Source organism: Molossus molossus, unplaced genomic scaffold (genome assembly GCF_014108415.1).
Source record: "Molossus molossus isolate mMolMol1 unplaced genomic scaffold, mMolMol1.p scaffold_m16_p_10, whole genome shotgun sequence".
Classification (NCBI taxonomy): Eukaryota; Metazoa; Chordata; class Mammalia; order Chiroptera; family Molossidae; genus Molossus; species Molossus molossus.
The window spans coordinates 37,006,368-37,027,572 of NW_023425345.1; the positions used below are offsets into that span (position 1 = coordinate 37,006,368).

The 21,205-nt window shown below is 41.0% G+C and overlaps 1 protein-coding gene across 5 annotated transcripts in view; it reads left to right on the forward strand.

Annotated features, from left to right (window-relative positions):
* The window catches only part of PPFIBP1 (PPFIA binding protein 1), a 166,474-nt gene that overhangs the window by 44,875 nt on the left and 100,394 nt on the right, over window positions 1-21,205 (forward strand). For all 5 annotated transcript variants that reach the window (XM_036252628.1, XM_036252624.1, XM_036252627.1 and 2 more), the window contains exon 2: window positions 8,067-8,155. The gene's annotated coding sequence lies outside the window, so the exon portion shown is untranslated. The remainder of the gene's footprint in view (window positions 1-8,066; window positions 8,156-21,205) is intronic.

Sequence of the window (21,205 nt, forward strand, 5' to 3'; positions counted from 1 at the left end):
TGATCCCTGGTTGGGGCGTGTACAGGAGACAACTGATGGATCTCTCCCCCCCGCCCCCTCCTCTCCCCACTTCCTCTCTCTAAAATCAATAAACATGTCCTTGGGTGAGGATTTAAAAACATACAAAAACCTTTCATGCTAGAAGTGAGCTGCATTTTGTCCCTTGTATTTTTTCTCTCTCTCTTTTTCTTATCAGTGATTTATGGGTATGGGGGTAGCAAAGCGTCACATGTTTCACCCTATGTCTTTTTTTTAGAACTGCAGTGGATTCTCTCTTAAGATTTAGAGACTTTATAGGTCAGTGTGTCTTTCTCATTATGGAAGCTGAAAATCAAATAGTCAGATATTTTATCTGCAGTGTATCTAAACGAATATATTCTAGTCTAGTTTAAATACGTCTATAACACTTCAGGGTCTTATGTTAGTTGACAGGATTTCTGATAGACAGTCACAGGGTAAGACCTATTTTGGGCAAACAATCCTCAGCTTTGAATATAACCTTTGGGCACTATAGTATAAGATGATCTGATATTGTATTGTTTTGAATGTCCCACTAAAAATATACATAATCATTTAATTCCTTGTAACTCAGTAGCTTAATTCTTAGGAAATAAGTCAGTGAACCCACCAAGTCCATTTCTTTCTAAAACATACATGGTGCAGAGATTATGGTCCTAGTCTGACAACGAAAATACATCTAATTCATGTGGTGCAATTTAAGGGGAAGAGTCCTTACTGTTTCTGCTGGGTCGGCAGTGATCGAGTTAATAATGGGCCAGATGACCTCACTGAGGTATGTTGGTTCTCGGGGTTCTCCTGGCATGTTGGTGGTGTTATATACCAGTGGGTTGAAGTCACTGTTTTTGTTCAAATAATCACTCTTCAGATTTCACATTAGTTCAGAATGCTTGTGGGAGTGAAGTGGTTTGACTTCATCTTTTTGGGCGATATTTGTAATAACACATTAGTTCATGATAAAGGTAGAAAGACTTGATTCTATAGAATTTCATGGCTGTAGCCGCTAGAATTTTAAGGGCAGTGCACCTGCTTCTCTTACATTTTCTACAGGGATAGGACATATCTCAGAACTGTAGAAATGTTCTCTCTGAGGACATAACTGACTGCCGTCAGCAACCTCGGGTTTCTGCCAAACTGTCCTTATGCTTCAAGACGTGTGCAGCTCATGGGAACATCTACAGTTCTTGCCCAACGTGTAATTGAAATCCACTGTTTAAATATATGGGTAGGAAAAATGTACCTTATACTTTCATAATATTGTTTAATATAAAAAAAGTGTTACTACATCGTTACATAAAACTTTCACTACAGGTCATGATATTTGTCATAAAAAAGAAAGTTTAAGGTATTTGCCACAGAGAAAGATCGGTGTTCTCAGAAGTGAGCCACGTTCCCCCTCTCAGCCCAGGCTCAGGACACTGCCCACGCCACACGCAGCCAAGTTTATTTTTATATATAACCTGCTGGCCAACTTTAATCATTCCGTTCAGTTTGGTCAAAACTTTCATAAAAACAACTTTTGAATTCCAAAATTGCTTAGCGTCTTTGAATTAGAGTTTTTTGGTGGGAAATAAAAACTAATTTGCCAGTGTGGGCAAAGAAAGCTATCCATGAAAACTTCAGAATTAAAAAAAAAAAAAGGCATTACTAAATACTACAAATAAGATTGTGGAGCAACGTGCTAACATAAAAATATGTGGGCCTCATTTGATGTAATATGTCAGTAGACATTGCTAATACTAGAATTCTGGAATCTTGAGGGAAATTTTGACTATAATCAATTTGTGGCATGAAAATTAGGTTCACCAAGGACAGTGGGACATCAGAGATGAGCACATTATTCATTTAGCTAATATTTGCAGCATAGTGCTTGGTATTGTGGGAACACACAAAGAACTGTGCACTCTGAAGTCCAAGCCCTTTGTTCATCACAGATTGGCAGATATACTGTAACATGTAATTTATTCAACTCTTTAATGTCTATTTTTTTGGCTAAGAGCCATCACTTTCTTGCACTCTTAACTTGATCTTTCCTTCTATCACTAACCCCCTTTTCCTGACCATTGCACAAAGACATTTGAAGTCAGTTCATATGAGTTAATGGATGGGCAGAAAACAAAGCCATGTTGAAATACAGATGTTTATGGTTGGCTGGGCATCACGTAACTAGCTAAACAGCCCAACCTCGTAATTTAAATTTAAATTTGCTTCTTGGCTAAACTAGCACTACTTGCCAGGGACCTGGAAACCAAAATTTGACAATGCTAAGGGTCTATCTGAAAGAATCTATTTTTTTTTTTTATAACAAAGTCTGATTGAGGAGGCAAAACATACTTTTAGAATATTTAAACAGTGCCGATTCATACGCGATTACATACTCGAATGAATGAATGCGTTGAAATAGTCGTTGTTGTTGGCAGCAAGAGAAGGAAGACTGTGTAGGGAGGTAATAGGAAAGGCTTTGTTGTTTAAACAAGACGTGAAAACTGGCCACAAACAGGTTTTCAGCATGGTTAGTCATTAGCCTGAGTTATTTAATTGTAGCTCCTACAATACCTATTTCTGGTCAAAGGGAGATAGGATTTTGGACCCAGGTCGGTTGGGCTCTGAAGTTTTTGATATCTGCAGTTTTATCCTATCTTGTTACCCTACAGCTTTAGGAACTCAGCCACAGTCCATTTACCCCTTTCTTTAAGGTCCAACTCAGTGATGGCTTCTCTCTAAAGTCTTTTTAGATCCCCTAATCAGAGCCCTGTGGCACTTTGAACCTTGGGTATGCAGCTTTGGTGTACTCTTTTGTGTACCCGTTTCCCCACTAGATTGTGAGGATCCACCCTCCCAGGAAACACAGTGTTTAGCCCAGAGATGTGGCTATGTCACTGCATGTCATGTTGGTAGTAAAAGAGGAAATAGAGGCGTTCAGAATAAGTATGTTTTCCGAAGCGGAGCAAATATGATGTGCTGAAGGAAAAACAGGACATCCTGGTTACATGAAAGACAAAGAACAGAGGGAGTCAAGACTGGAAAAGTAGGTGAGGGATAAAATAAGGAGGGTCTTAAACATCAAGCCCAAGGATTTGGACTTGACTCTGCAGTTGCTGAAAACCAGTTAAAGACTAGCCTGATTAAGAAAGATGGTTAAGACCGCCTCTGTCTAAATGTGAATTGGTGATGACCAGTCTAGCAGTACATTCTCCCCTTATTTTATTTGGATCATGTAAACCTATCTTTTTTTTTTTTAATCCTCACCCGAGGACATTTTTCCATTTTTTGTTCAGGTAGAGTGGGAGGGAGAGAGAGGAACAGAGAGAGAGAGAAACATCGATGTGAAAGGGACACATCGAGTAGCTGCCACCCGCACAGCCGACCAGGGCCGGGGACAAACTGCAACCGAGGCACGCGCCCTTAGTGGGAACCGAACCCGGGTCTCTCAGGACCGCAGGCCGACGCTCCAACCGCTGAACCAAACCGGCCAGGGCTGGATCATGTAAACCTATCTTTTAGTACAAAAGAGCACCAGGTCACATTTAGGTGACACGTTTCCTCCAAACATCCTGGAAAACTTCAGGAAGTGGGGATAATTCAGCAAAGGGACATCTTCCTGAACCGTGTGACAGTTGATATCTGGATAAGAACTCTTCTTGCCAAGCTATTAAAAATATTTCCATAACTTCAGTTGGTGTTTGCTCGCCTTTTCCCACATGGAAACTAGGCAGAGGATATGACTGGATGGGAACAACTGGGGAAGATTTAAGGTCCCTCTGGTAACTCTGTATCCTGAAGGCTTTGTGAAGGGCTGGGCTTCCCAGAGAGGCCTTACTCACCACGGGCAAGACAGATGTTGGTCTGTTAAGTTTTTTTTTTTATTACTTTTGGTAAAAGAAAGAAAGAATATTGTGGACTTTTATGCTCCCAGTATGCCAAGGTTAGCTCTAATCTTAGAAATAAAAAGGGTCTTAAAAGTCTGTGGAAGTCCATTTATAGTCTTATGTTAAGTTATCTTATCCTAAACCATGCAGACGTGTACTTGACTGTCTTTAACTGACACTGTTCACTAGGAGACCTTTTAAGATTTCTTTTTATTTTCTGTAATTTTTATTAAATTAAAATTATTATAAATCCAGCACAGAGGTGAATAATACCACCTCTGGACCCAGATTGCCTGGGTTCTGATCCTGATTTTTCCATTTAATGGCAGTGTGGCCTTAGGCAAAGTATTTAACCCCCCTGCCTCAGTTTACTTATCTCTAAGATGGGGATAATCATCAACTTTCCTCATAGGGTTTTAGCCAGAATTAAATGAATGAATTCATTGTTAACTCACTAAAAGTAAAACCCTTAGACCAACTAGTGCCTGGGACATAATTATGTTCCCAATAAATATTACCTATTATTGTATTGTAAATGAGAAAAGTAAAATTGCTAAAGGTTAAATGACTTAGGTAGTTATCCAGCAAGATGACTAAACTAGGATTACTGTTTCTTATTTCAAGATTTAGTACACTGAGGTAGTACACCAGAGGTCAGCAAACTTTTTCTTAAAGGGTCAGATCAGATATTTTATACTTTGCAAATCTTATGTTTTAATTTTACTTTTTCTTTATTGAATTTAGAAAGAGAGAAAGGGGGAGAGAGAGATAGAAACATTGATGAGAGCGAACATTAATTGGCTGCCTCCTGCATGCTCCCTGCTGGGGATTGGGCCCACAACCTGGGCATGTGGTGCCCCGACAGGGAATTGAACTGGCAATCTCTTGGTGCATGGGCCAACACTCAGCCACTGAGCCACACCAGCCGGGCATACTTTTCAAGTCTTACAGTCTCTGTTGCACCTACTCAACCCGGTCATTGCAAAAGACAATTTGTAAGCAAATGGGCACGACTATGTTCCAATTAAACTTTATTTACAAAAATAGATGGCAGACCATACTTACCCTGCATTCAGACTCCTGCTTGAGATGCTTATGTCATATCTGAATAGAGACTTTGGGTTTTGGTTTAGTTTTAAATTATAAAATGTGACATTATTATAATAAACAGTAACTTTATTTCCTAATGATTATGTCTAACATGTTACTCTCAGTTATGATAGTCATGCCTAAAAATATCAAAGGGAGCCCTGGCCAGTGTGGGTCAGTAGGTTGGAGTGTCGGCCCATGTACCAAAAGGCTGTGGGTGCATACCTGGTGAGGGCACATTCCCAGATTGCAGTGTGATCCCCGGTTAGGGCATGTACAGGAGGCAACCAATCGATGTTTCTCTTTCTCTCTCTCCCCATCTCCTTTCCCCCTCTCTAAAACCAATAAAAACATATCTTCAGGTAAGGATTAAATTTTTTTTTTTTTAAAGAATCAAAGGGATTTAGAAAATAAGCAATAATAGTAAGTGTTTCCCATCGCAAAGCGATATACAAAAGTCATTTATTTAATGGTTTAGAGAATTTTCTTGGAATTTGCCATCTGAAGTTTGGGCAGGACGTTAAGGGTTTGTTTTATGAAGTGAACACAAATATAGACTGTTTTTTGTTTTTGAAAATTCTTTATTGGAAAAGTTTGGGAGTCAAATAAAAAGTTATTTGCAATTATCTTTGTCATTACACTAAGGGTTTTTCTGCTAAGAATGTTGTTTGCATAGGTTTGGATTTTTTCATGGCTTATTTTTCAGTTTAATAATGGGTTCTTGTTTTTAGATTAAACTTGTCATTGAGCCTTTTTGTGAGTGGCTGGCCATGTTGGTTGGGTTGTATTTATAGCTTACGTCTCTGAGGAAATGACTAAAGTCTCTTGCATTTGGTCAAAACTGTATAACAAAGGACATCATTGACTTACTGACGCAAGGCTCACGATGGAAACTCAAAAAACCTAGTGGTTTATGTTTATAAATGTTTTTATGTATTCAGTCTTGGGTAGGTCACATAATCAGAGCTCTGTGCTGAGACGGGTGAATATACTCAGTGCCTCTTCGTTCACGGAATTCCTCTGGAGCAGCTCAGACAGTCCTTTCTTAGAATACTCTTTAAAACACTGTTTTCTAATTTTGTGCGTTGTTTTGAATTGGGTCTTATAGAACATAAGTATATTGTTTTCTTCTCTTTAAATGGTTCCACTGCCTTTCTCCTCCTCATTCCTCAGAGGCCTGGACATACATGAAGTATGTAAACCCAGCGAGGAGGCCGATGGGGATGGGGGCAGGGTCTGGGGAAGTGACTGACTCACAGAAGCGCCCTGCGCCTTGCTCCCTGCCGCAGCCACTGTCTCCCGCTCTGGAACACCCACGCTCTGTCCCCTGTTCTCGTCCCCTCTGTTGGTTCAGTCCTCATGGAGGTGTCCTACCTCCCACTGTTTGTTCCCGGGCAGGAGACAAAGGGACTGGGTCACTGGGTCGGAAGGGAGCAAAGGCCTGGCTCCTGCCTGCTTGGGCCCAGGCTGACCTGTGTTCTGGGACCCACCCTAGAACCCACATTTTCCCATAGAGTCTGTGAGGGATGGCGGTTGGATTTTGGTGTGATTGCTGTTCTAGATCAGCTATGTTATTTTATGAGCTCATGGGGATTTTTCTGCACTAGCTTTAATCATCATTTAATTTTAACCCTTTTATAAGTAGCTCAAGGAATCTCCAAGTGAGTTTTGGATCAAATGATGCAAGAGATAAAGGTGAAATTGCTCTTCCTATTACTACACATCCACTCACTCCTTCCTCCGTTCTCAGATGCACCCAAGGGAGAGCGTTCCTAGACACTCACTTGGAGAACTGCTGATTAATGTAACTTTACTTTTGGAGCACACACTAGTCTTCAAACTGGGCTTGCCTGTGTATGCGTCATTAATTGCTTAAAATTTACCCAGGCTGTGAGTATGTGAAACAGTTTATTCTTGTATTATTTATTTGTATTACAACTGTAAACCTACTTTGGCCCACCCCTGTGTATGGGTCACGTATGAAGCCGGCTTTAGGAGAGGCCGACTGGACAGATGCGAACCAGACAGCATCCCCCATTCGTGCCTGAAGTCCCATTGTCAGTGGTGCATTTTCTTTTGGTGTTAAGCACCTGCTTTCTGAAGCTTCCTTTTTTTTTTTAATGAAAATGTCCTGGGGAAGGATATCCATCAGGTTGTTGGAACTTTGGAGCCGATCCTATTTTGTCCCTATGTAATTAAACATCTGGAGTCACTGACTCCGCAAAGGCGCAGGTAGGAGAAGGAGCTGCTTCCCTCCTGCTTCAGTTTTGTCTGGGACTGGTCCCCACCATAGAGCCAGCTGGAAAGCACATGGGGTAGTATTTCTAGGATTTAACTTGGAGGTGCTTTGCTTTGTCAGTTCAGTCTTCACGGAAGTAGTAGGTAGTTCTGAGGTATCTGAAGAGTGAGCATCTCAAAAGGAACTCACTACCTAAATATCCCTTTACTACCAAAACAGGTTTTATCGCTGTCATGGTGGAGCTCGACGTGTCCATATATATTCTAATGGAAATGTTTCCCAAGTATGTATTATTTAAAAGAGATAAGGGAATCAGTCGGAAACACACGTCTAAAACTCAGTGTATGTGTTTCTACATATTGGCTACACATTGTTCTTGTTGGACAAGAAAATAATAAATTTCTTAACTTCTAAAATCTTAACAACTAAATACTGTAAAACTATGGTTTATTCATTTGCTCAACAAATATTCAGAGTACCTAACGTTTTAGGTACTTTGGGCTATACAATTTAATGATGGTGGTTTCAGCAGAACTCAAGCATGAAGGAATTTTTGAGGCTGTGTAGTAACTGAGGAAGTAAGCAAGAATGAGAAGGAGGGGTGCTGGCTGGGGAGAAGGAAGGAAGAGGAGGGGGTGGGGAGGAGGACCTGACAGAAGGATAAACGGAAGGTTTAATCAGTTAACTCTCTTAGTCCTTAACACCTTTTCTTAATTTAATTACACATGTGTTATCTAGTTTGATGTTCTTTGCTTATACAACAACTTACTATCTATGGGTTTTATTTTTTCTGGTGTGCTATAATTTGAAATACATTTTAATTGATCTTCACTATATTTGTTTCTTTTCAGTATTAAAGAACTTTATGGATCAGTTTGCTAATAAGTACATGCAAGATTTGAAGAGCTGAAGAAGACATTCAGTAGTAAACCTTTTTAATGTAAGTAAACTTGCTCCTCACCATTGTTCATTTCTGACATCTCTAAAGCCTGCAATTACCTTTTTGTATACTTGGGTGTACACTTTTTCCCAGTAGTAAAGTTACTTGAGTATGTCAGTCTACTCATTATGTCTATGAGAATTTATGACCCACCCCTTTAAATTTTTTTTAATTCTAAAAGTACTATGACTAACATAGATGGCTGTGGAATTTAGGCATGTTGTGACAGTCAATGAGGAAATTATTTTTGGCACTGAGCAGGAAAACACAGACCTAGTCACACATAAAAAACACTGCTTTCTCTTCAAATCCTTTATTGCTCTTTATCTCGGACCATTTCAGTCCCCCATGTAAGCCAGTGAGACCTTAGAGTATAGGCTTAGAAAAATGAGGCATTTTCATATAAACTTATTTACTCCTTTCCTCCCAGTTTCTCTTGCTCAGTAATAATAATAATATTTAATTGTTTATTGAGCCTATTCTGAGTGACAAGCACTTGACTAATTCAATTCCATGTTCATTCAACGACTACTTTTACTGAGTGCTTGCCACATGCCAGGTACTGCTAATATGAGGCGATGTATTATCCTATATTTCCCTCCTGCCAATCTTGCAAAGTAGGAGGTAATATTTTAGGGATCTAGATGGGGATACTGAGAGTCCGAGAGCGGTAAGGAGCTTGCTGATGGTCACACACTAGTAAGTGTGACCTAGGGTGTGAGCACAGTGCTGTCTGATTTTCTGATTTACATCCTAAATAGTGTTTAAAGCTTTTTCTGGTGCATCTGTTGGTAGGAAACTGGGAACTTCTGGGGGTTCTGTTCTTAGTAAGAATGTGATCCTAATTCTTCTAAACCTTGGCTGTAGTCACAACAAGGAATGAAGTTGGAGAAACATCCTCCCATGTTTGAGAGGTAGCTTGGGTACCTGAATGGGGAGTTAAGAGATCTAATGTTTAGTCCCAGCTTTCTCTTGGATGTCCTTTGCCATTGAGACATTTAACCTGCATGGGAAATAATTACTCTTATGAACCAAGGAGAGCAGACCAGATATTCTCCAGGATCTGTTTCAGTCAGCTCTTTATCAAAGTATCTTATACATAGACGAAAAAGCACAAATCATGTATATGACTTGTCTGGCCTGCATAGCTCAGTGGTTGAGCATCCACCCATGCACCAAGAGGTCGCTGGTTTGATTCCCAGTCAGGACACATGCCCAGATTGTGGGCCCGATCCCCAGTAGGGGGCGTGCAGGAGGCGGCCAGTCGATGTTCTCTCTCGTCGATGCTTCTCTCTCTCTCTCTCCCTTTCACTTCCTCTCTCTCTAAAATCAATAAAGGAAAAAAGAATAAGTATATGGCTAGATAGAATAATTGTGACAAAGTGGACACATCTGTGTAACAGCACCTGGATTAAAAGAAAGCTACCAGCAACCCGGAACCCTCTCTCCTAATGCTCCCAGGAGTAACATACTTCCTGCCTCCTAATGCCATTGATCAATTAGTTTGCCTATTTCTAAAGTTTATGTAAATAGAATCATACAGTATATATTTTCTTGTGTCTGGCTTAATTTCCTTATTATGTTTATGGAGTTCATCTGTGATATTACATATGATTTATATTTTTCATTTTCCTTGCTATTGTGGTATTCAGCTATCTACCTCTTTTGTAGTTGCTGGATATGTAGGTAGTTTTCCAGGTTGGATGTATTACAAATAGTGCTCCATTGAATATGTTTGTGTTTATGTTTCCGTGATGATTGTGTTTTGTTCATTCAGGACCACCCAGTAACTTAGATTCTGCAGCTCTGTAGGGATGCTGAAGTAAACACCTGTGAAAGCAGACGGGCTGATTTCAGGTAGCCAGGTGACTTGTCTGTTTCAGCGGGTTGTTCTAAGCATGGAAGAGAGGAAGGTGTTTCCATAGATCACTGAGCATTTGGCCAGGTGGAAACCCCCTCTGCTATGTATGTGGTTATGGTAAAGCTACCTCCCCTGGCACAGAAGAGCTTTGTTTGGGTACAAGAAGGGATTGTGGAGAGGAGGAACAAGTAGACCAGAAGAAAGAGGTGCCTTGGGCTCCCCTAGAAATGATTAGGATATTTCACCACTCAGAGCAAGAGCCAGGAAAAGTGACAACCCAGAGGAAGAATCAGCTTATGAGACCTACAGAGTCTAAGAAGATGAACAGAGAAATAAAAATCGGTTTGAGCAGACTGGCTGGATCTCAGAAGGAGCTCTTAAAGTATTTTCTGAATAAACTTACTAAGTTTAACTTTTCAAGGGAGCTTTGAAAAATCAGCACCTAAAGTATGAATCTTGAAGCCAAGAATGACTTAATAAAATTACTAAACTTGGGAAAAAAATGTATTTTTTAAACAAATACGGGGCCCTGGCCAGTTTGGCTCAGCGGTAGAGCGTCGGCCTGTGGACCAATGAGTCGTGGGTTCAATTCCGGCCAAGGGCAAGGTTCGTCCTCGGCCCTGGTCCGGGTCATGTGGGAGGCAACCAGTCAACGTGTCCCTCTTATGTTGATGTTTCTCTCTCTCTCCCTTTTTCTCCCCCTCCCACTCTGTCTGAAGATAAATAGAAAAATATCCCCCGCTGAGGATTTAAAAAAATAAATAAATAAGTACGGGATATGAGCGTGTGGGCTTTGCTGTGACACTCCTGTGTGCAGATCACCTCGTCACCGCCACCTTCCCTGCTGTCCCTCTGGGCCAGCCCCCTTGTTTACAAAAGGAGGATTTTAATGTGCCCACCTTGTAGGTCTGCTGTGACAATGTACTGCAATAGTGTCAGCAGTGGCGTTTGGGTGCATTGCACCAGCAATAAACATAGCTATTATTCTTATCATTTTTCTGATCTAATTGCTGATATCACCTGTTTGACTCTGTATATGATACTTTATGGGAGTTTCCAGATCATTTCTTAAAAATATGAGATAAACTTAGTTTCTTTTCTTTTCAAGTACATTGAACACTAATGAAAATATTTTCCTATTTGCCTCACTTTAAGCTGGAACTCAGAGCAAAGATGAAGGAAACAGTTGTCTGTGTCCCTGGCATGTCCCTCCCCAGAGGGAGCGAAGACATTCTTGGTTTTGGGAACTGCTTTACTCAGTTAGTTGAAGAAGAGGCCAGTGGAGCTGAGATTCCTGGGAAAATTGGGTCATTTTTGCACAGAGGAAAATGATAATTTTATATATTATCCTCTCAACTCTCACCAGGCATTTTGCAAACAAGTGTCCTTATTTTGTAGGGGCCTTTGGTGAGAGGCTATGTGGGTGGCTCCCTGCAAACCATAGCTATTATAGTGTGTCCATTCCAACTGGCTGTGGTCAGCGACATCTCTCCACCTGTTAGTTAGCAAATTCTGAGTTAGCTGTTGGGGCATATGGTGTAGATTAGACTTGATTTTGCTCTCGATGAGATTACGCTCTAACAAATGAATAGCCTTGTGTTCTAAATAGGAAACTGGGAGGTTGATTTGAGTCAAAGAGAACCTCTGACCCTAGACTCGGAAATTCTAGTTCTGACTTCTCCATGAACTAGCTTTGGAGCTTCAGGTATTTCATTCATCCTGGGCTTCAGTTTCCTCATCTGTAAACTCAGGAAGTTGCTTTAGATTGGGCCTTTGAAGCAGAGGAGGATTCTGTGAATCCTGTAAGTTTTGCATGTACGACGTTTATGTTTTTCTAAATGTTAGATCTTTCACAGGTTTTTGTCTCAAGTCAGAATTTCTTGTGACAGCATATTTCGGTACTTATGATCGTTGGGGGAAGGACTAGTTTGTTTATTTATTTTTCCATTACCATTTATCCCTCATCCAACTTCCCCCCTGAAGTCACCACACTGTGAACAGTTTTGAGATATGACCTAAATTCACAAGAGTTAATGTCCACAGCAGGAAAAAAACAAAAACAAATGACCAGACTGTTGTGACTGATTTAAGGCTATGTAAGTATCTATACTTTCATTTTCACCCCAACATTTACTTTATCCATCTCTGATGCACTTGCTGTGTTCATTACATAAACTGCATAAATAAATATATAAGACATTGCATATAAATACATGCACAGCTGGATTGTGAAAGCTGTATTTGGTCTTATCTCATGTCTCTATTTAAATTCTCACTTTGCAGTTACTTGGTTGGTGGTGTCCCAAATAAAATTTGGGTTTGTTTTATCATTCCAGATGTTGAAGCAAATATTTATTACAAAGCATATTTTAAAATTAGCATTGGAATGAAATATTGGATTAAATTGAGTTAATAAATAAGAGTAAATACTAAGTAGTGTTATCGCTTAATGATTACTTTTAAGTTCTGACCTCTATATCCTCTTATACCCAGGAGTTATCTGCATGAAGCCGATACATATAGGAAAAAATTAGAATAAACTAAAATCTTTGGATTTTACTTTCAGTCATTTAGATGTTCTGGCAACTGGCACATAGAAAAACATCATTTGTCTCAGAGTACAGACTACACCCTAATTCTCCAGTGTGCTCATGGTTCTTGAGATCCCAGGGAATGTTGGCGAGAGCTGTCTGGCTGTTCTGCCCCGGAGGCTGAATGAACACAGGTACAAGAATGAGTGGGCCATCTTATGTGGCTTCATTGCTGCCTTTTCTTCATTGGACCGAGGAAGGCCATAAGCTTGTGCTGGCCATCACTCAAGGGTGCCTACATATCACTTCAACTGGTTGTGGAGCAGTTTCTAAGCTGACATTTCGTAGCTGCTGAGATAATATCATCCCCCAAAGAAAAGCGCCCCCTGGTGCTTTGTCTTTTGTGGATCAGTCTTTATTCTAGGCAATTCATACTAAAAATTCTGAGAAAACTGGGGGATGACACTCTTACTTGGTTTCATTGGTTCATTATAACTTGATAAATGGATTTCATTTCATCATGAAATTTACACAAGACTTTTCTTTTCATTTTTTCCCCTGTGGTAATCTCACCTTCTCCTGCTCAATATCTAAGATCACTTATATGATTGAATGGAGATGCCATCTTGCTTTTAGAGCCATTCCAGCAAGAATATGTTTCTTTTGTGCATGAGGGTTTGGATGGAGTTTAAGGGCTGCTGAATCTAGCAGTCTTTTTTATTTTTATTTTTGTTTGCCTCAACTTTTTTGAAAAATTGATTTTACAGAGGGAGAGAGAGAGAGAAAGAAAGAAAAAAACATCAGTGTGAGAGAAAACATTGATCAGCTGCCTCCCATATGCACCCCAACTGGGGCTTGAACCGTCACCTTTTGGAGCACCAGGCTGTGCTCACCAACCAAGCCACCCCAGCCAGGGTGAAGCTAGCAGTGTTTATTCCCGGTTGCTTTGTTTTCTCGTCCCCTCTTAGGAAATTAGCAGTCAGCAACTTGATTTTTTTTCCCTCCTTAATACAGATATGCAAGCATATAGCTGCAGACAGAGAAAGGAAATGTTTACACGTTTAGCAAATAAATAATCACTGGACAGGTAGTGTGTTTTTCTCTCAAGTTGCCATGCCTTTATACATTTAATTACGAGGCCTTAGCATCTCTGATGACACTTAGTTATATTGCCTCACCAGTGTGTTAAGAAGGACGGAGAAAGTTCAAGGGAATTTTGACTCTCGGTGGATCTGTGGGTTAATATCGTGGTATTCTCGGGAAACTAAGGTTCTGGCACCAGAATGCCAATTAGCCAAGGCTCCCCATCGCTTCCGGAGTAAAGAAGTGGCAGAAGGGATTTCAGTAGTTTTTAAATCATCATTTAACAGTAGCTCAAGGCTTGTGCATCATAATCAAAGAAGTGAGGTTGAGTTCCCTGGATGTGTTCTATGTTTCTTGTATACCATAATGCTGTCCTCTCCTCCAATCACAGCCCAGAGCTGTTCAACCAAGGGGAGACCTAAAGTAAGGGTGTGGCAGCGTCCAGCCATTGTAGCAGGATTCATTTTGTCTTTAGGGGGAAAAAAAGTAAGCTATTTCTTTAAAAATTGTGGTAGCTTTCAGAGCTTGAAATAGCGTTGATAACTTCCTGTGACTATTACCTTGAACCGAGAGGTAATCCCTTGCCAATGACTGAGTCCTAAGTGTAGTACAGTAATTGCATTTGTCTTCTGTGTTTCAGTTTGTATTTAAAAACACGAGTCGTCATCGTATGATCAGCTTTTCTTATTTGTGTGTTTGTTTTTACTTATTCCTTTACCTTCATGGTCGTAGTTATGTTCTTGGCTGTAGATACAGAGGCCATTTGACACTGTGATATTAAGAGATTTTAGCAGAAAAGGTCATCAGCTGTCTTTCTGGGCTATTCTGGGCATTTTGAACTATATTTGTTTTGGATCCAGCTTTTCTTGCCTTTGATTCACGGTTCCTCCTCCTTGCCTGGCCTCTCATCTTGCTTGGAAGCTTTTCAGTAGATCTGTAATTGGATGATTGCTTTGTTCAACAAATAAACACAATCTCAACTTTGGGAGGGAGTCGAAGACAGGATGGATCTCTCTAGTAATGCTTCTGGTTTGAAGGTGTGGAATTCCTGGAGCAGGGACGCCGGCTTCCAAGACAGTGAGGTCTGAAGGCGTTCCTGCTTGAAGAGGCTAGCTTTTCCAAAGGGCACCATGTGTCCCGAGGCTTTCTCAAAGGTTTTGGAGGATTTGGTGGGATTTAGATAGTTTTTTATATACATTTTTTAGGAATGAAAGAGTGGATTATTTGCTGAGAAAAGTTGGCTTTTTGACTTCATGGTCTCGATTGGTCTTGCCTGAGACCTGTTTGGTATGGAACACATACCTTTTAGAGGCTCTGCACCCAAGTTGGCTTCCTGTGTTGTTGGGGGAGAGAAAAACCAAGTATCAGGCAGGAAGTAAGTGGCCCTTAAGAAGTAGCAGAATTTCAAGCATAACATCTCTCCCAGGAGAAAACAGCAACACCCCAAAGCACGATTTACATTGACCCACAGCACCCTCTGGCCTGTTGGCCTCGTCTGTCCTCCCTTGTCAGCCAGCAGAGAAGCCCACCCTTCCTTGTGAAACCACGTGAGTGATGCTAGAGGGACCGAAAATACTAATTCTGCCAAAGGGATGGAGGATCCAGAAAGTGACTTCTGTTTCAGAGTGAGCCGAAAAAAGTCAATGTGCCATGGCTGGTTCTTTGCGCTCTTCACCTGATGTGATACAGGCGATTCTTGTATCATTTCTGTGACGTTTCCGTGAGTACTAAATTAGTGCAGCTGAACCATTGCTCCTACGGGATGTACCGGCTTAGGTTCCTGGGAGCCTCTGCCAGGACTTTTTCTCAACTGGTCAATATACAACCATGATTCTGTTTAAAGGCACCTTGTTTAACATTACTGCTTCATTAACATTGAACTCCTCATACTTTAAGTCATGCCTAACAAGGCTTATCTAACGTGCACTATCTCTGCAAAGCACACCACAGCCTCCTTGCACTTAGGAACACCAGGCAGCACTGCAGCCGTCTGCTTGGGGCCACTTTATTATTATTTTTTTTAATCAGAAGTGTGAGTTTATTAATTAATTTTTGTTATAGATGTTTCTCCTCCCCCCCCCCCCCGCCCTGTCCCCAATTTGTTGTCCATGTCCACTGTTCATGCATACATGCATATAAGTTCTGTGGTTTATCTCTCCCCCACCATTCCCCTCTTCTGGGGATTGTCAGTCTGTACCCCACTTCCACGTCTCTGGGACTACCCCATTCCTCAGACTGTTATGTTCATTTTATTCCACAAATAAGTGAGATCATATGATACTTGTCTTTCTCTGTTTGGCTTGTTTCACTTAGGATCATACTTTCCAGGTCCCTCCATGTCGTCTCAAAGGACAAGAGATCTTTCTTTCTGACAGCTGCGTAGTACTCCATTGTGTATATGTACCGCTGCTTTTTTATCCATTTGTCTACTGATGGACACTTGGGCTGTTTCCAGATCTTAGCTATTGTAAATAGTGCTGCTACAAACATGGGGGTACATATATTCTTTCTGATTGGTGTTTCAGGCTTCTTAGGGTATATTCCTAGAAGTGGGATCACTGGGTCAAATGGAAGTTCAATTTTTAATTTTTTGAGGTAACACCATATTGTTTTCCATGGTGGCTGCACCAGTCTGCATTCCCACCAGCAGTGTACTAGAGTTGCTTGGGGCCATTTTAAACACTGAAATCACCAACGAAAAGCACAGAAAAGTGAAAAACAAGGACACTTGTTTATAGTATGGAAACTGAGCTGAAACAAGAAGGCTGAGCATCACCTTGAATGACCTCAGCTGGGACTGTGCTCATGGGCAACTCAAAATTTTGCTTCCCTGTGTATGTCCATGAATGGCTGGGAAAGCACCACTAGTCCTGACTTCGGGGTTATGAAAAATTTTAGTGAGTAGGAATATTCATAAATATCTACTGGGTAATATAAAATAATCCCAATTATTGTGGCGGGAATCCCCCTCAGCCCAGCTCTACAGTTTATGTAGTAAACTAATCATTTAATGTAAAAACGAATTACATGTGCGCCTGAAGCCTGTGTAATTTATTAACCAGTATCACCCTAATAAATTTAATAAAAGGAAAAAAATAAAAGAGTAAAGTTACTTTTTTTAAAAAATGAGTTACAAGCTGGTGTTGTGACCAATATCCAGAACATATTTTTTAAACGGCCTCATGTAAGGCGAAGGCCATGAGGGAGAACTTACTCAATTAGTAAATCCTGTTGTTGAATAGAAGACAGTTAGCACTCTGTCAGGCTTTGAACATCTAGAGAATATGAGCACTGTGTTGTGTATTCCCATGCCTTTGGCATGAAGGGTAATAATAGCCAGCACAAAGTGGACCTCAGCGAGTGAGTGAACACTGAATGAATGAATGAATGAATGAATGAATGAAGAGCAAGGAGAAACCTGCTCATGATGCTTTACAGTCCACTTCAGGGCGCCTTAGGAGTCTGATGCACCTTTTCAACTTAGATAACGTCCTGTCCATTGTTCATGTCAATGGTTACTGATTGTCAAAAACAGTAGTATGATAGAGCTAGTGTAGCATGGCGGGTATCATAGCTGTGTCTGAGAAAAGAACAGGAGTATCACCAACCATACTGAGGAAACTACTTAGGGCTAGAACAGTATTTGACTCTTTCTTCCATCTTACCATGGAGGACGATTGGAAGTTTGTTTTTCCTCTGACATTTCTGCTACCAACTTCTCTCCACTCCAGTCCCACTCCTACTCTGCTGTTGGTAGAAACATCTCTCTAGAACACAGATTTGATCATCTCCATCTCTTGCTTCAAAAACTCCATTCTCCCCATAAGATACAAATCAAAACACCTTAGTAATCTGGTTCCATCCCTCTACCCTCTGCTCAAGCAAAACTGGACATTGCACTGTTTCCCAATTACGCCTTTTGGGACTTCTGGCCTTTGCACAGGCTGTTCCTGTGCCGGTGTTGAGTGCTCCTTCTCCCAGGTCCTTCTTGGCTCTCTCACATTCCAGCTGCTGTGTCTGGTGATGCTCGTTTCCCCCACACGTGTGCGCTCTTCAAGGGAAGGCTCTATTATTCTCAGCTTTGTACACAGCCTCTAACATGTAAATATTCAGTAAATGTATCTAAACATTTTCTGGAGGATTTGGAAGTGTGAAGGCTTAAGAAAAAAAAACCCTTTTAAATAAAAAAGAAAGGCTAGAATATCAGTTTCTGAGTACAGACAAGTAGAAAGATGTGGCCATTGTGTTGATTAGCTTTGTCTGTTGTACAAAACTGAGCATTTCCACTCAGGAAACATCTATACTATGCCACACTCCGTGGCCCCCAATATCAACATCCAGGGACTCAACTTAATTAAAGTAGAAGCTAGTTAAATTTTATATGAGAGGAAATGACATTCGATTTCAGATAGTATCTATTTAATTATTTCCTGCAGATTAACCATTTGTTTCACCAAATGTTTATCAGGGAGCTTCTGTGTACAAGAAAGTCGGCCAAGGGCTTTGGAGCATGAACAGATAAGCGGAACACAGGGTCTTTGTCTAGTGGGAGAGAAAGACATGGAAGCACATTTCTTTAAAACAGGATAAAATACGCATTTACTACAGGCAGTGCTATGGTTGCATAAAGGAAGGTGAGATTATTTCTAGCCTGCTCAGTTCTATGGAAGAACTTGAATTTAACCTGAACCTTGAAGGGTTATTTGGGGGTAGGTAGGTAGGTAGCAGGGCAAAATGAAGGAGTAACATGGTTAGGGCAGTTCCAAAGAGAGGGAACTGTATAAGCAAAGGTACTGAGGCAGAAAAGTACAGAGGGCAACAGCAAGAGACATACACTGCAAAGAGTGGGAGAGTCAAGGGGGAGCATTATAACATAAGACTGGAAAAGTGGATCCTTTATAGAGAGATTTAATGGCAGTTTGCTTGGACTTAATTCTGTAATCATTAGGAGTCATGGCAGATTTTTTTTTTAAAAAATGTCTTTTTACTGATTTGAGAGAGGAAAGGAGAGGGAGAGAAGCATCAGTGGGAGAGAGAAACATTGACCGGCTGCCTCCTGCATGTCCCCTGCTGGGGATCAAGCCCGCAACCCAGGCCCGTGACCCGATTGGAAACAGACTGGCTTTCGGAGCACTGGACAACACCCAACCAACTGAGCCACACAAGCCAGGGCCATGACATTCATTCATTCATTCATTCATTCATTCATTCATTCATTTATAAATCCTCACCCAAGGACAGACTGGCTTTCGGAGCACTGGACAACACCCAACCAACTGAGCCACACAAGCCAGGGCCGTGACATTCATTCATTCATTCATTCACTCATTCATTCATTTATTTTAAGTCCTCACCTAAGGATGTTTTTCCATTTTTCTTCAGATAGAGTAGGAGGGAGCGGGAGAGAGGGAGAGAGAGAGAGAAGCATCAATGTGAGAGAGGCACATCGATTGGTTGCTTCCTCACCTAAGGATGTTTTTCCATTTTTCTTCAGATAGAGTAGGAGGGAGCGGGAGAGAGGGAGAGAGAGAGAAGCATCAATGTGAGAGAGGCACATCGATTGGTTGCTTCCTGCACGACCCTGACCAGGGCCGGGGACAAACTGCAACCAAAGTACATGCACTTGATCAGAATCGAACCTGCGACTCTTTGGTCTGCAGGCCGACGCTCTTACCGCTGAGCCAAACCGACCAGGGCCCATGGCAGATTTTAAAAATGAAGCATATGACAGCAACTAGCAACAGTTAAACATTTTAAGCACTTACAACATGCCAAGCACTTTTACTAAATTCTCACCACAACACTTTGAGGTTAGGACTATTAGTATAACATTTTATAGATAAAATGGAAAGCCCAGAGAGGTTAAGTAACTTTCCATGGATCCACAGCAAATCAGTAGAGACCTGGGATTTGAAGCCAGGAAGGGTTCTATAAGAACTTGGATTTTGAACCTAGGATTGATGAGAGGATTCAGGGAGACTCCTATGTTCTCCTGGCCCATTTGAAAGTATCTTATATATGGTTTATAGTCAGATCTTTCCAACTGTTAAAAAATATCTTTTAGCCCTGGCCGGTTTGGCTCAGTGGTTAGAGCGTCGGCCTGCGGTCCAGAGAGACCCGGGTTCGGTTCCGCTAAGGGCACGTACCTCGGTTGCAGTTTGTCCCCGGCCCTGGTTGGTCGTGTGGGTGGCAGCCACTCGATGTGTCTCTTTCACGTCGATGGTTCTCTCTCTCGCTCTTCCTCTCTCTCCCTCCCATTCTACCTGAATAAAGGATGGAAAAGTGTCCTCAGGTGAGGATTAAAAAGAAAAAAATCTTTTATCACAATTTTGTAGATTTGATCAAGGATTATAAATGGCCATTGGTTGTCATACCTCTTTCATCTCCTTTATGAATGGTCTTATCTCCGTGCCATTTTTGTTTTTTCTTATTTGGTATTTCATGACATTAATACGTTTGAAAAGTCTAAGTCAGTTCTCAGGATGTATGCCTTTCAATCTGGGTTCATCTGAAGTTGGTTTCCTAATGATTACATTCAGGTTAAACATTGCCAGCAAGAAAGTACTGCTTCTCTTCAGAAGGTACCTGATATGATGGTAGGCAGGCTAATTTTCATCAGTTGATTCAGTGGCTGTTCATTGGACCTCTCCATTGTAAAGGTACCTAATCTCCCTGATAACTTAAAAGAATCCGTGGGGTAATTATTATTATTTTTTTTAATTAATTTATTTTTGTTACAAATGTTTCTCCTTTTTCCTCCACTGATTCCCCCCTCTCCCTCCCTCCCCACCCTGTCCCCACCTTTGTTGTCCATGTCCATTGTTCATGCGTACATGCATGTAAGTTCTGTGGTTTATCCCCCCCTCACCCCCTCTTTCAGGGGATTGTCAGTTTGTACCCCACTTCCACGTCTCTGGGACTATCTCTGTGGGGTAATTCTTGGAGACCATATGCATGTCTTGTTCCCCAAAGTCAGTCATCCACCCAGTACTTTTAGCATTTATTTTTGATCCTTATGTGAATCAGTTATGTTGGTGGTTGCAATATGGTGCTCACTGAATTTCTGAAGTCACTTCACTGAAGGAAAATTCTCCTTTTCACCCCCATCCCTGTCTGGAGGAAAAAAATCTAGGTCCCAAAGACAGATGGCAGAAGAGTATATAAAAGTGAAACTCGAAAACAACTGTCCAAACATATTAATATTTAAAATGTGCAAAGTGTCTTTATTTATTTATTTTTATAAATTAATTTTTGTTACAAATGTTTCTCCTTTTTCCCCCCCGGACACCCTCCTCCTTATCCAGCCCCCTCCCCCGCCACCCCAAGCATTGTTGTCTATGTCCGTTGGTTACGCATACATGCATATAAGTTCTTTGGTTTATCTCAAAGTGTCTTCCTTCACTTTGTGAGCGCATACACGGGAAACTTCCAAAAGAGAGAGAGAGAGAGAGAGAAGGAGAGAGTGTGTGCATGAATGCTTAGTTTGGGGGATTTACACTTAAAATAATAAATATTGATTCAGATGAGGAAAAGCAAATTGCCATTGTTATTGCCTTCTACACCAAGAAAATTCAA